The following is a 12,414-nucleotide window of genomic DNA, read 5'->3' on the forward strand; positions in this document are numbered from 1 at the left end:
TTTTCATGACAGAATACGCGTTTTGCGTATTAATTTGAAGTTTAGCCTCTGGGTCTTGTTTCTTATCAACACTGCAGAGTCTCATTCCACACAGTGTCTCCTCAGACTTTCTTAGAGCACCTTTGCTTCAGATATTTCTGACGAATGTGTTCTCTCTCTTTCAGTGCTGATTAATGTGAACAATACCATCAGATATAGAGCTTCCAAAGTCCTGAAGTCATGTGTGCTAGTGTAAAAGGACAGGCACTTAAATCGTTTTTGGTCTGGCTTTACACCAGTTTTTCAGTTTTTTTTCTTTTTTAAATTTTAAGGACAAACTATCATCTATCTATCTATCTATCTATCTATCTATCTATCTATCTATCTATCTATCTATCTATCTATCTATCTATCTATCTATCTATCTATCTAATCATCTGCCTGCCTGTCTGCCTGTGATTTGTGATTGATTGAATATTAAAATCAATAAAAAAATCTGAATTGGGAAAATGTGATCTCAGTGGGATAGTTGTGGGTGCCATGCAGGATATTTACTCAGAATTCAGTACTTTCCAGTGAAAAAAATCCAAGCAGTTGTGTTAAAGACATGTTTTAATGAGGAGAGAGCTCAGAGAAGAATGACCAGACTGGTTATCACACTCCAATTAAAATAAGAACAGTAACAGTTTAATTATTTATTTTAATAATTAATGTTAATAATATTACTCAAGTTAATTAAATATATTTATATTTAATTATTATTGTTTAGTGTAGTAAAAACACAATTTTTTACATTTTCTTCATTGCTTCACTGTGTTTTTATGTTGTTTACCATACAGTTTTTGCTAAGTCAGGATATGAAATAATTTTAAAACAAATGCCCTAAATTAAGAATGTATGCTTTAAAAACCCTAACTGGGTTGTATTTGAGCCTTCAGATTAAATCTACAGTCTACAAGTATATTTTCTCTCCTCACAATTTCACCTTCTTTTTCATGGTATATAAACCTAGTTTTAGAAACTCTGCTGATTCATTACTGTACTGATGACATCTGGTTTGAGGCCATTATCATTCACATGATATTTCTGATATCTGCTTCACCAGCTGTACTTGTTTTATGCAGATTGCTTGGTTTATGTCGAAGAACTTTGATATTTTTTACCCTGACTTGGGCATTTATGGGTGAAAAAAAAACTTGAGTTTTTCTCAAACTTTAAATTAACACTGCACGCGTGTGACGCCTAGTGGTCAAACCTGTGTACCTGCATCCGGAAAGCCACAAAACGAAACAATTCAATGATCTGATTACTGTTATTATTTGCATATATTTTCATGTACCCACATTTGTTAAGCATATAAAGATATTAATATATTTTTACATTTTATGTGCATCATTTATTTTATATCCTTTTCCAAAGAAGCCTACAAATAATGCAACACGTTTAGCCGTTTAAACACAAAATTCATTGGACTACTGCAAAATAAAGTATCAAATATCCACCAACCGACCAGAAGTAATTGCACCGAAAGCAACAATTGAATACAGGAGTTACATTAAGCATTAGTACACAGGAGTTTCTGTTCCTTTTAGTTTGATTTAAAAGAGAAATTATGTAATCAGCATTTCAGTTACTCAATAAAATCATTTTTGTAAAACCACAATGCCACGATTAGAATTAATTGTATTGCATTAGATGGAAGAAGCTAATTTTTGGCCATTATGATTTTTATGAGAAAGCGCGTTTTTCCACTGAGGAAAAGTTAATAACTGGCAGCAGAATCTGACACAAAAATAAAAATTGACTTTATCTTCAGGAAAAATAATACAATTAGCACAAAAACTTAACCCCTTAAATACATGGCCTATGCTCATATTTAATGAAAAATATTGTTGAATAAAATGTAACTGAATTCATTCATTCATACATTCATTCATCATATTCTTCTTCATGCTCTTTTACTTCTTCTTCGTCTTATTATTGTTATTTTTCTTCTTCTTCTTCTTTTTCTTCCTTTTCTTTTTCTTCTTCTACTTCTTTTTCTTTTTCTTTTTCTTCTTTTTCTTTTCTTTTCGTTTTCTTCTTCTTTTTATTTTTCTTTTCGTTTTCTTCTTCTTTTTCTTTTCTTCTTCTTCTTCTTCTTCTTTTCTTCTTCTTTTCTTCTTCTTCTTTCTGCTGCTCCCGTTAGGGGTCGCCACTGCGGAACATCCGTCTCACCACAGTCCTATAAACTTTCCGTTTCACTCTTAAAGATACTCTTCTATCACAAATCACTCCTGCTATCACTCTTCTCCACCCTGCTTGCACTCTTTTCTTCACTTCTCTAACACACTCTCCATTTCTTTGCATTGTTGACCCCAGATACTTATACTCATATATAACTGGATTCATATTTTCTCAACTTACAGCTTAGTTATCAATATACTTATTATCAATATGTATATTTTTCCCGAAACACGTGTTTTTATGTGGTCCTTTCATGTGGTAAGTAAACTCATCAAAGTTCGTATGACTTATCCTATAATGCACTGTAGATGGCAATATAAGACCAATTTGAATTGCTTAAGTCTTTCGAAATGTTTGTTTGGGCTGTATAACATGGCTATCTGATAATAATATATTAGATATATCTACTGAAAGATATCCGTTAAAAATATCAGATGAATTATTAGGAATTATTTCACTGGGCTCTAGCTAGAACCATCTACTTAAGCTTGCTCTTGAATGCAAATAGTTTCCTTCTTTAATCTTTAAAGGTTTTTTTTGGGAAAGGTTTTACCTGTCATCTATAGACATATCGCTCTATAGCTTTTCTTTACATGTAATCCCTACTCTGCCTGATTCACCTCTTTTACAGTTCAACAGGCACTGGTATTGAAAACCCTTGCTTCAGAAACCACTCAGCAGAAAAAAAGGTTCCAGTCAGAATATTATCAGAATGACTTTATAAAATACTGTAATTATCTTGAATGAATAGGAAGTTTTTCTTTAAAAAAAAAGAAATAATAAAATATAAATGTGCTAATCCATCTACTTTCTACTCAGCAGGTGCAAAAAAAAAATACTAAAGGATGTGACCAATCATTTGCACAGTAAGACCTCTGGTCCTGACCTCAGGGTTTATGCTAGTCTTTCACAAAGATTTATTTAGGCTAGTTTTTACACAAAGAAAGATATTTTCTCTGGACAGGAACATATTCTGCCTTAAGTGATTTATGATGAAAGAAAGTAATCCAACTAACAACTTGAAAGAAGCAACATTTTCTTTGTTATATTTTTCATTTTGTGTCTCTCTGGTGGTCTGTATGAATGAAACATTATATAGGTTTTTTGTTGTTTACAAACTACACTTTTATCCTTACTTTCTTAGATCTGTTATCATAATTATGTTATCATACATATAATACCTTCAGTTCAACTTAACTTTGTAAGCACAGAACTCACTGTATGAACCAAGGGATACATTCATCATGCAATCTTTGCTTCAGAATCCAGTTTTCTAAGTACAGGTGTGTGTGTGTGTGTGTGTGTGTGTGTGTGTGTGTGTGTGTGTGTGTGTGTGTGTGTGTGTGTGTGTGTGTGTACATTAACATGTAGAGATTTTTCTGTTTGTCCATAGCAGTGAATTCTAGAGGAATATGAATGATACTGGCTATAAAATGACACCTACAGTACATATACATTATTCCATTTTAAATTTTTACACACCCTAAAAGAAAAGGTTGTTAGGAAAATTACTGTGCTTCAAAACCAGTGAAGGAAGTTATAGGAGCAAAACAAGCACCATCTCCATGGTATATAAGAACATACAGGTGTAAAGGCCACATAAAAAGTATAAGAAAATTCTAATTATTTGATGAAAAATGAATGACCACCTTATGATACTGTTTTGGTTTGATGCCTGACACTAGTTAAGAAAGTTTTCTAGTTAACTAAGAATTTAGATTTACATTTGACAGGTAGCCTTGCCCAAAGGAAAAACACAGAAGTGCTTTATCATCCATTGCCCCGTTGAAAATAGTACAAATATACTAGAGACAAACAATGTTATAAAGTTTAATCACTGCTAGAACCAAGTTAGTTTGAGAGTTAGTATTTATATTTTGTAAATTTTACATGAAATACATTGTAGGGTCTCTGCTTATTTATGTGTTTAAGAAGAATATATATATATATATATATATATATATATATATATATATATATATATATATATATACACTTAGAAAGGTTATTTCACCACCCTGGTGCCAGTACAGAAAATAATCTTGATGTGTGTTAAGGTATGGAGCTTCAAATTATGATTGTAGCTTAAAAATAATGGAGGTACATGGTACTCTGCTTTAATCAGTGACTTTAAGTAAATGGGGCTAGTAATAGATAAAAGAATTGGAAAAATCCATATGGTAATTGGCTAAAATACTTACAACTGTTATGGTTATTTGCATAAATTGCAGATGAACAATAAAACCATGAAAGATGTAGCAAAGTTACTTTCAAATGGTGGTAATAACCAATGAATGTGCATATTTTCAGGGAGTATTAGCTGAAATATATATTTTTTTAATGAACATGTGTTGAGCCCTCTTAGCATTCGGTGATCCTAAAGAATTGTAACACAGGAAAAAGAACTGTGACGGAGAAAGAAACTAATCCAGCCATTGCTAAGGCTAAGAATAATCTTGCTCCACATAAATGAGACTCTCTGATACCCTCCACAGACAGTGCTTTCTATCAAAAGGGGTCTTTGCTGAGTTGCCAAGCATAGAGGCTTCTTGTGTAGCACCACTGCATGTGTGATGAGGGAGAAGTCCAAACCAAACTTTCTATTAAATGGTAAAGTGAAATAATTTTACAATGAAAAAATATTAAACACATGAAAAAAAATTATTAAATAATTCATGTTTACCTGACCCATTTTAACTTTTAAGTAGAAATGGTACCATTTATTCATTACATATAACAACAATAATGCAGGCATGTTCAGCTCCTTCAAGAATAGCTAATTTCCCAGCAGAAAGCTGGAGTAGAATTGTCTTTCCTGACATCTCACATTTACTCACTTTTCACTGGTGCTGAATGTCCATGTCTCCCCCATGGTCAGTGGTATCCACAAATATACTTCCGTTTCAAAAGTCAGAAAAATGTAGCTTAAAACAGAATTGTTGTTACTTTTTTCAGCCTTTTGTGCTTCATGACCAAGCAGAACATAACAATGAAACTTTTCATTAATGACAGGGTAGGTGCATGGGGCCAAATATGTCTTGTGACTTGTTTGATAAACCTGATGGCAAACTAAAACACTTGGCCTGCAAATTCTCCAGAGCACAATCCCAGAGGAAAGAAATAACTCCTGAGCCAATCTTTGTCTGGGGAGTTCTTCTGCTGACTGGGTGTTCACATCAGCAGGTTTGTGGGTAATTATTTTGGTGTCTCACCTGCGGTACCAGATAATTTAATTTTAAGTGTTTAAGTTTTCTGTGTCATTGGCATCCAGTAACGTTGCAGGCTTCCATCACCCTTGTCGAACAAATCACACAGAATTGGCACTTTGAAGTTGTCATTCTGCAATGACTGCAACTTAGTTTTTTCTCTGGGAAACACATCTTTAACGTGTAATAATGTGAACTTTCTTTTGGACATTTCACTATTCTGTATTGTTACTGTAATAGTATTCTATTGTTACTGTTAGAGGTTTATATACTTCACTTCTTCTATTCACTAAAAACATACTATGAAACAATACAAATTGAAATCAGAAGAATGTTATATACTATTTAGTCTTATTTACCCCTTTTCTGTGAAAGGGGTACTAGAGGATGTGTTATATAAAATCTTGAATAATAACACAATTAACACTGGCACTACATTGTTCAAATGCTGTACCAATATTGGCAAGCTGCTTTGAGCCTGGTCCTTAAGCCTGTCTGCTCCATAAAACTCACCCTATATGCTCCAGCTCTTTACAAGCTAATCAAGGTAAACAAGTTAATCATGCAAAGACATTCACTGTAGTGTACATGTGGTACTGATTCTTCTTTTATTTATTTTTTTAATTGCACTTTACCATGCTTCAACAATCCCACAGGGAAATTCTGCTATTTCTGCTGATTTTCATTTTGCATTATGCCTCAGTAATGTTGCTGACCAGGAATGGACAAATGGATATACAAACATACAACCAATCAAACTAAAAACATTCAAACAAATCAATAAATACAGTAAAGCAGCTGTATGGATCTTGCAACCAAGCAATATGTAAGAATATGTATACTACCTAACCACATACCAACTAGGACACTGAGTAGTAAAGGACATTTGGAAAAGTGATTGGAAAAAATAGACCTTAGTGGAAGCTTGCAACCCCTGGAGTCTGAGATCTGTATTTTGCACACCTAAAGTGGAATATTGCAAGTGTGCAGACTAACAGAAGGTGTGGTCAACCTCTAGGGAGATTCTGTGACTACAATATACTGAAAAAATAAACAAACAAAATAAATCAGCAATGAGTGAAAATAAGTATTTCTATAAGCAAGACATTTTTTTGTAAACTGTAATGATTTATAATCCAACTATTCTATTTTGAGCATGTTTTAAGCCACTTAGGTTTCTCTTATGCTATCTCAGACTTTCTCTTACCACAGACATTCTGATTATGGATCTATACCTAGAGTACATATAGATTTATGTAAAGCAGCTTTTGCTGTAACAATTTTTGTTGTTAAAATTGCGTCAGATATAAATTGTTTTATGGATGCAGTGGTGAATCCCTCTGGAACCACTGCGGTACTGAGGCATGGCTGTTGGGAAAAACGAATGAAAGGATGAATCATTATCATCATTCACCATTTAGCATCATCTTAGCAAATCCCTTGTGAGCCATTCAGAATAGACTTTTCCATTTGGACCACTATCCACTTATGTTGTTTATAATTTTAGCATAGTTAATGCACCAATATTTTCATATTATTTGCTTTTTGAATGTTGTATGTATTACTACGCACTGACATTAAATTTCCTTGCATCAACACATAGCTAATGCCACTTATCAAGGAAATGATCAAACTTTTTATTTTTTGGAGACAGAAAAGGAAAGAAGCAAAGAGAGATAAAGAGTGAAAATGTGATGAAATTGCTTTTGAGGTAATTTGGTACAAACAGTTCCAGAAAATAAGCTGATTGCCTTGTCAGTTTGTTTTTTTCCTAGCAAAGAGAAAGACAGAAAAAAAAACAGCCCTATATCTTTATTGATTATCAAACAGCTGATAGTTATTTCAATCTCTGAACTAATTTATTTAGAAAAGGAGTAATACAATTGTAAAGTAAACCAGGAAATTTGTATGTGAACTGCATTTTAAACTCAGATGTAGATGACAAACCAGAAACAAAGGTGTCTGCGTTAATTCAGCACTGGTCATTTTGGACTGAACTCTTATACATTTTAAAATATTGAATGCAATAAAAAAACCACTATTGATATAATTCAAACCATTAATTAATGCTCAAATGCATCAAATCCATCATCTGTTACTGGAGGTTTCTGTCTGCTTTTATAAGAACTTAATTTAATCTTCTTTATATGGAACATGGACACACACAGAATCATGGGAGGTGATGGAGAGAAACATAAAGAGATTAACAAATGGGCAAATGCAAGGACTAATTGCTACCTAGGAATGGAGTCAGAGAGAGGTTATATCTGATCTGGTTAAACTACATGTGGGATGAAGTAACTGTATTTGATTAAGGAATTGATCATTTATATGTATATGGCCTTAGTCAATGCTGACAGCTCCCACTGTCCAATTCCTTAATGTCTAATTTAATTCAGTTTTTCCTCTTATATGGTCTTACATGAGCAAATCTAGCTTTTTTCATATCTTCAAAATAATTTTAGATAAGTGCATACTAAAAGCATGAATTAAAATGAATCATTAGTTCATCCCTACACTATTGTCAAGGCCACCACTGCCAACTGTAGATGTTCATTCATATTTATGGAACATTAAGCAGGCCATAATGGACAGCTGAACATGTCACAGAGAAGTATTTTATTCACAGGACCACTTAAGCATGAACTTAAATGGCACAATTCCAGTAACTTTATTACTAGCAATAAATGTATTTCTTTTCCTTGTATTTCTTTTACTTTACTTTACTTTATTTTAGTGAAATTTATTAGAAGGATCTTGGAGGAAATAACTGCTAACTAGGTGCTAGATAAGCTGTGTGTTTAACAACACATTAATAACAATAACAATACAACAACAACAAAAACAGCAGCCCTGTTGAATTGACAGTCCTTTGAATAATGGTAATGATCATTTAAATGACAAACAAATTAATTTTTATTAGCAAATCATTTTGGATACCAAGAAATGCACCTCAAAAAAGCAGAATCATCTGTGCAACACACTCATTCATTCATCCATCATTGCCATTCAAGATGATTAATTTTTATTTAAGATGTATTGGATGATTTTCGTCTATGTCAATTTGATCACACTGAAACAAAATGGTTATGATAAAGAAAAATGTTGGCAATTCACAGTCTCTCATTCCAGCTTGAGCTGCTAGTTTTTTCATATGTTTCATTATTTTTTCAGTATTTTGATTGGGTATGCCAAATTACCTTTTGGGTTGAATGTGTGTGCACATGGTGCCCTGTGAAGGGTTAATGCTCCATCCAGGGTGTATTCCCACCAAGACTCCACCCTCCCAAACACAGTCTTACTGTCCTATTGTCTTTTGTTTTGCTATATTCTCCCTGCATCTGAAATAACCCAACTATATTTGATATGTCCATTATTTAATCTATATGCATGTGTATTTAAATGTATAAAAACTTTGGTTTCCAAACTAAACTAAAATGAAAGACCAATTTCTGTACTCTATACTGACATAATTGTTAAATTTAATACACCGTTAGTAGACAATGAGGTACAAAATAATACAAATAAATATGGCCAAATAGGAAGGGTAAAGAAGATATTCTAGACTTTCAAAAATATTTAGATTACTATATTACTTTAGTTTTGTACTAGATACAAAGAACAACTCTAACATTCTAATGTCATATCAAGTACAAACAGTTTCAACAAAACAAAAGAATAGAATGTCCCACCATAAAACATAAAAGAAAATTGCTGATGAGTGAGTAGCTTGTTATAGGATTTTAAAATTAGCATCAAATACAATCTATTCCCCTGAGAAAAAAATACACCAATATCTGAGGTCGTCTGGTGAAGCACCAGAGTAGTAATTTATAATCAGAATGAAAATTAACATAACATAAGATCAAACCGGTTTATTCAACTAACATAGTTGTGTATACAACATTTGCTAAAAATGTTTGTCATATCATGCAAGTCATATTAAATCAACAGGCACCGGAATAAACTTTTTGAATGCCATTTGCAACCATTTGAGACTATAAATAATGATGAATTCATCTAGAATAATCTTTTGCTTCTGAATAGAAGAAGCAAATTATAATGTGTGCAGGAATAATAATTGACTTGTGTATGCTCAGCATTATATAACCAGCAGAATGTCTCCAGGGTATAGCATTTAACCATATTCAATATTTCAGTATAAACTCAGAATCAGATAAAGAACAAGGCATAAATTTACTGTATTAGTAGAGGGAAACACATATTTCAGTATTGTTGTGGACCATCAAAAGCTGAATTTGACACATCTACCCTGCATAATGTACCTGATATTCTGCATAGAGAGAGAGAGAGAGAGAGAGAGAGAGAGAGAGAGAGAGAGAGAGAAAGAGAGAGAAAGGGGGGGAGAGAGAGAATTATAAAGCAAGAGCGCTTACAAAAGCCTTTTAACTGACGCAGGGGGAAGAATTCCCCGAAGATGCTTTTTCAGCTGAAGCAATGAAATAAAGTTTTTATTTATAGATCTAAAGATTGGCTTTATTAGACTTTGTTTCATTACTAAATCCAGCTTTCTTGGCTATTGATTTATTTTTGTAGACTCAAAAGTGACACTAAATCTTTTATAATAAGAAGCTTTATAAAAGTTGGAAGCGTCATCTTCTTCTCTGAAAATACGAAAATAATAGACAAAACTGCCCATAAACACTGACAGAAACTAGTAGATACTGTATGGTGCATGTTTAATTATTTTCACCTAAAATACTTTAAAGGAAGCTTTCAAATCTGATCCACCATATGAGGATTTGTTGACATGCTTCCCCTGACCATCACAGCAGATTATCACTTAGGTAGAGCCTTTTATTTTATATTTTTCTTTTTTCTTTTTATCTGTAATGTTGGGAAATTAGAGCAATGTGTAACAATATTAGATTTTATATTATAGATATAATAGAATAAAATCGCTTTCCAAACATTATGCTAGTTTTTTTTTTTTTTATATCATGGTGGTTTAGATAATAGTTGTTTTCTGTGCCATCAGGATCACAATATGGAACAGGTTAGTTATAGTTTCTGTGCAGTGTAATAATACATAAAGTGCAAATTCATTATGTTAAGACATGATTGTGTCTTTATAAGATACATTTTTAATGCAGCAAATAAGCATTGACTTCGGTTTCAATTTTCACCTGATTATAACATTCACCTTTTTGAAAGAACAGTTACTGAATAGGCGAACGGGAAGCAAGTTCAGCATGGCACAAACAAACATTTCTGATTTGTTGTTTTAGAGATAGCTGAATTATTTGACACATAGGGTGCTTTATTTCACACTCAGCTGTTAGTGAGTTGTGTTGTAACAGCCACTTGCGACGGTAGCTCAAATGTGTTTTGGAATCCTGCAATTTCCACTTTTCAAATGTGTCCTTCCCAACAGGAGTGGTGATTATTTTTTTAACCCTTAAAGCAGAGAGAGAGAGAGAGAGAGAGAGAGAGAGAGAGAGAGAGAGAGAGAGAGAGAGAGAGAGAGAGAGAGAGAGAAAGAGAGAGCGAGAGAGAGAGAGAGAGAGAGAGAGAGAGAGAGAGAGAGAGAGAGAGAGTGTGTGTGTGTGTGTGTGTGTGTGTGTGTGTGTGTGTGTGTGTGTGTGTGTGTGTGTGTTATTTACACCTGCTAGTGTGCTTGGGATTATTATTTTTTTTATTGCTGTTGTCTCTCTTGATTCAAAATATTGAGGAAAACATTGCTCTATTTGAAAAGAGTTCTATGCTGTTATTTAGGTGCTCAGGGGAGCTTTAAAGTTAACTGAATATCTAGGGGAACCTGAACAAGTGTGTTGAAGTATTTTCATGCCAGTGGTATTGCAAGCAGAAGTTTTTTAATGAATCTATTTGTCTGTAGTATTTATAATGTGCAAAGTAATATCAGTTCTACCTCTGTAACTCTGTCCCTGAGTTATTTCAACTGACTTATTCACATGACTTAGCTAATGTAGCTAATTATTGCCTGCCAACTTTTCTTACCCACAAACCCAAATTCTATTCACTTTAAATTGATAAACGCAAACAACAAACAAACATAAAAACAAAACAATACATCCACACCTTGTCCATCTACCAACAGACTCAGACATACAAACAAACTCAATACAATCTCCTCTTGAAATTATGCTTTATGGCTTGCCTTGAAAATGACCTACTGTGCTTTGCATAGTAATAATAACAAACAGGTATACATTTATGCTGCATTTAAAATTAAAATAATATCAAGTGACCTCTTAACAATAAAGTGCCACATTGTAGTGCTACATTAAGTATTTTTCACAGTCCCTCTTAATGTAATATTGTCATGTGATTATATATCTCAGTAAAATATATTCTTAAACAGTAAGTCAATATCATATGAGCATTCATTCTTGGGGCTTTTTACTATTCTTAATTAATAGACACTGAAATGCTTATTTTTAATTATTTCATACATGAAACATATTTCATAGTGTTTACAGTTTACAAGGGTAATGCTGCCAGCCCAGATGCTCACCTTCCTTCAACTGTGATTTCTCCACATTCTGTTTATTTTTACTGCTAGCAATTATAGTCAGCCATAAACAGTCAGAGTTGACAGTCAGCATGTTAATGTTTTCAATGCAACATGAGACGTGTCTTGAGTTCCACAATCTCAGCTGTAAGTGCTTTAGTCTCAAAACTGCTAAATAAGGCAGAATTTAAGAGGATCAATCTCAGGAATCATTGTTTTATTTTAATTAGTGGCATTAGGAATATGAAATGCTTGCAAATTGACTGTGATTGCTACATCCTTAAATACATACAGTATGTCTCAAGGTAACATTTTACTGTACGTGGAACTATCAATGTTTTTGATCTATCAATGCTCAGAGATCATAGACAAAACCATATTAGTCCCATATGACCCTAAGTGCTAAATATATTAAATGAACTGGATGTTTGTGATCAGTTTAGAAAATCAGAACAGTTTATTTCACCATTGTAATGTGTTAGAAAGCTGCCAACGTATTTTGTGTTAGCG

This window comes from Silurus meridionalis, chromosome 10, assembly GCF_014805685.1.
Source record: "Silurus meridionalis isolate SWU-2019-XX chromosome 10, ASM1480568v1, whole genome shotgun sequence".
Lineage (NCBI taxonomy): Eukaryota > Metazoa > Chordata > Actinopteri > Siluriformes > Siluridae > Silurus > Silurus meridionalis.